Below are 4,066 nucleotides of genomic sequence, written 5' to 3'. Positions count from 1 at the left end.
CATCACATTCCTTGGTAAATACAAGGCCAATATAAGTCCCTCATAAGTCTTTTCACTGACTTTTCAGATGTTCCTATAATCTATAAGATGTTTCCCCATCAGCATATACCTCCATGTTTGTTTACCACATTCAATTAATCTACTCAATTCTGAAGTTTCTATGATGAGAAAATGATGTTGCAAAACCAAATGGTTCTTGATTTTTAAAACGACTTTGCAGGAAACATGCTGTAATCCAGACAATGTTGTGCTTTTATATCAGATGAGTTCTCTAATATAACCATCTAATGACTCACATACAAAATCAAATTTCTGCATTGAAAGATCCCCTTTCTAGTCTAAATGAAATCTTGGGTAAATGGTTCTGTTCTGGGGATTTGCTGTTTAAATCTCTGCTTCTGACTCTGTTATTGTTGTTGGCTATATTGATTGTGTTCTATATCATTTATACAATCAATCTCTTTTGCCTCTCAACTTATATTCAAAACTCCAACTAAAATAATAATGTCTAAATGACTTGAAACTATTGATCATATCTATAGTTCTATATAAAATAATGGGCATGCACAATGCACATATGGGATAAAATTGGCATAAGTCCTATTGGACAACCTAGAATTGACTTTCAGTCCTTGCCAAGCATTCTACTAGACTAACCCCCTAAAAGGAAAGAAAGAACTGGGGCTTTTAAGACCTGGCATCGAGGGACATGATGGATCCAGGTCAGGTAAACAACTACCCTGGCATTGGGGGACAAAATATTTGATCACCTAATGCTTTCTATTGAAAGATTAATGACAAAAAGGGGGAAGATGATGAAATAAAATTTATATTTTAAGGCAGGACAAGAAAAAATTAAAACATAAAATTCTCCCTCTGTGTTTCTTTGGGCCTCCTCCCTCCTTCCCTAATGTGCAGTGTGTGTCTGCCTTACACATTAACTAGAGTTCCTCAAAGATGGGAGTGCCTGTTCAACTGTAAAGATCATTTTTTTTCTTTTTTCTTCTGATGCTAGAAATGTTATTTCTTAAAGGAATAGTGTTCTGCTTTCTGCCCGTGGACGCCACCAAGTAAGCATCATTAAAGTCTCCCCCCTCTACTGTTGTCATGTCTAAGTCAGAGTCTCCCAAAGAGTCCCAACAGCTGTGGAAGCTCTTCATCAGAGATTTGAGCTTTGGAACAACCAATGAGAGTCTGAGGAGCCATTTTGAGCAAAGGGGAATGCTCATAGACTGTGTGGTAATGAGGGATCCAAACACCAAGCACTCCAGAGGCTTTGGGTTTGTCACATATGCCATTGTGAAAGAGATAGACGCAGCCATGAATGCAAGGCCACACAAGGTGGAAGATGTGTGGAACCAAAGAGGGCTGTCTCAAGAGAAGACTCTCAAAGACCTGGTGCACACTTAACAGTGAAAAAGATTTTTGCTTGTGGCATTAAAGAAGACACTGAAGAACATCACCTAAGAGATTATTTTGAACATTTGGGAAAATTTGAAGTGATTGAAATCATGACAGACCAAGGCAGTGGCAAAAAGAGAGGATTTGCTTTCATAACTTTTGATGACCATGACTCTATAGACAAGATTGTCATTCAGAAATACCACACAGTGAATGGCCATGACTGTGAAGTAAGGAAAGTCCTTTCAAAGCTAGAGATGGCTAGTGCTTCATCCAGCCAAAAAGGTCAAAGTAGTTCTGGGAATTTTGGTGGTGGTCACTGAGGTGATTTTGGTGGGAATGACAACTTTGGTTGTGAAGGAGACTTCGGTGGTCAAGGTGGCTTTGGTGGCAGCTGTGATGGTGGTGGATATGGTGGCAGTGGGGATGGATATAATGGATTTGGTAATGATGGTGGTTATAGAGGAGGTGGCCCTGGTTACTCTGGAGGAAACAGAGGCTATGGAAGTTGTGGACAGGGTTATGGAAACCAGGGCAGTGGCTATGGAAGGAGCAGAAGCTATGATAGCTATAACAACGGAGGAGGCAGAGGCGGCTTTGGTGGCGATAATGGAAACAATTTTGGAGGTGGCAGAAGCTACAATGATTTTGGCAATTACAACAATCAATCTTCAAATTTTGGACCCATGAAAGGAGGAAACTTTGGAGGCAGAGGTTCTGGCCCCTATGGTGGTGGAGGCCAATAGTTTGCCAAACCACAAAACCAAGGTGGCTATTGCAGTTCCAGCAGCAGCAGCAGCTATGGGAGTGGCAGAAGATTTTAATTACTGTCAGGAAACAAAGCTTAGTAGGAGAGGAGAGCCAGAGAAGTGACAGGAAGCCACAGGTTGCAGCAGATTTGTGAACTCAGCCAATCACAGTGGTGTCAGGGCCTAGCTGATACAAAGAAGACATGTTTTAGACAATATTCATGTGTATGGGTAAAAAAACCTCAAGGACTGTATTTGTGACTAATCGTATAACAGGTTATTTTAGTTTCTGTTCTGTGGAAAGTGTAAAGAATTCCAACAAAGGGTTTTAGTGTAGGTTTTTTTTTTTTTTTTTTGCATCCATGCTGTTGATTGCTAAATGTAATAGTCTGATCATGATGCTGAATAAATGTCTTTTTTTTAAACGTGCTGTGTAAAGTTAGTCTACTCTGAAGCCATTTTGGTAAACTACTTCAAGAGTGTGAAGTTAGAATTCCTTCAGGGTGATGCCAGGTTCCATTCGAAGTTTATTTACAACGTATTTGGGTGGAGAAACCATTGTTTTCAAAAACCCTGGTGTAGTTGAACTGACAGTTACTGTGTTGTGACCTGGAGTTCACCGTTAAAATGGTCACCCAAGCAAAGTCATGGCGTTTTTAGGTTATTAATATGATTGTTGGGACTCCTATGCAATATATCTAAATTGAATTATGGTACCAGATAAACTTACAGATGGGAATGAAGCTTGTGTATCATCCATTATCATGTGAAATCAAAAAATGATTTAATACCCTCTTTAAAAAAAAAAAGGATGGTGTCCTTTCCCAGCTCTGTAAAGGGTCATGATGACTTTCTGCTCACTTTGTATGTGTTTACCTGCACTATGTATCCTTGGTGACCTTTATGTAAAATATCAGTATGCCATTTTGATATATCATCCTTTGTCTCAAAAATGTGTATGACTATGCCTTCAACTTCTAACAGGCAGAGCTTTCTGAGGATCTGCTTCCCATGTTATAATCCTTAGTTTGGCTCAAATAAAATTCTCTTTTTTCTTCTTCTTAACTTAATAGTTAATTGAATTTTCATCAACAATCTGAAGATGGAACATGCTCTGTATGTCCAAAATGGGTATTTACTAAACTGAAGTGTTTAGCAAAATTCCTAGAAGAGTCTGAAGTAATGTTAAGATCTTCATCTGAGACCCAAGGCCTCAGGTCAGTTCTCAGGGAAGCCCCTAGGTATGGAGGGAGAGTCTGCCTCTCGGGTCAAGGTAGTTGGTTCCTTCTTAGTTGTGGAATCCTGACTGGTCCTTGAATGGCTCATGTTTCATCTTATCTACCCATGGGTGATGATATTCACCTCTCAGAGTTTCTAGGAAGATTAAACAAGATGAGAAAAATCCTAGACACAGGATACCCTTGGCACATTAGTCACAACCAGTTCCCAACCTCCCCCTCCTCTCTCTTTCCCTCTCTCCTCCCCTGTCCAGGGCTGACGTCTCCACAGGACAGGATGCAGAGGTATTGGAGCTCAGCAGTCAGGGGATGGCCAGAAGTGGAGGGAAAATGTGGCCACCGCCTGCACCAGGCCTCCTGGGTCATGTGCCTGATGGGGACTGCAGGGTTTGTCTCCCCCTCCCTGCCACACCTCCTTCCTGGCCCAGACTCACCAGTCACTCACTAAACAAAGAAAGAGACGTTCAAAGGATTAAAAAGGCTAGTGTTTCTGTCCCAAATATTCCAGGTTGAGGGCCTGTGCAATCAGACTGTGGTTTTCCTCAACATCCAAAAAATTCTGTATAATGAACATAAATACAAGGAAAATTATTTCAGAACATGCTTTCTGAATATTTTTTTTGTTATGGAGCTTTTTCTATGGGCTAGATGCTTCACACATATTATCTTATTTATTAT

The 4,066-nt window shown here is 40.4% G+C and overlaps 1 pseudogene; it reads left to right on the top strand.

Annotated features, from left to right (window-relative positions):
• The first annotated feature begins 1,095 nt into the window (after positions 1 to 1,095).
• On the top strand, positions 1,096 to 2,225 carry LOC137225935 (heterogeneous nuclear ribonucleoprotein A1 pseudogene; annotated as a pseudogene).
• The last annotated feature ends 1,841 nt before the right edge of the window (positions 2,226 to 4,066 follow it).

The sequence above is a fragment of the Pseudorca crassidens genome, chromosome 6, assembly GCF_039906515.1.
Source record: "Pseudorca crassidens isolate mPseCra1 chromosome 6, mPseCra1.hap1, whole genome shotgun sequence".
NCBI classification, from domain to species: domain Eukaryota; kingdom Metazoa; phylum Chordata; class Mammalia; order Artiodactyla; family Delphinidae; genus Pseudorca; species Pseudorca crassidens.
This window is presented reverse-complemented; position numbering and strand designations above follow the sequence as displayed.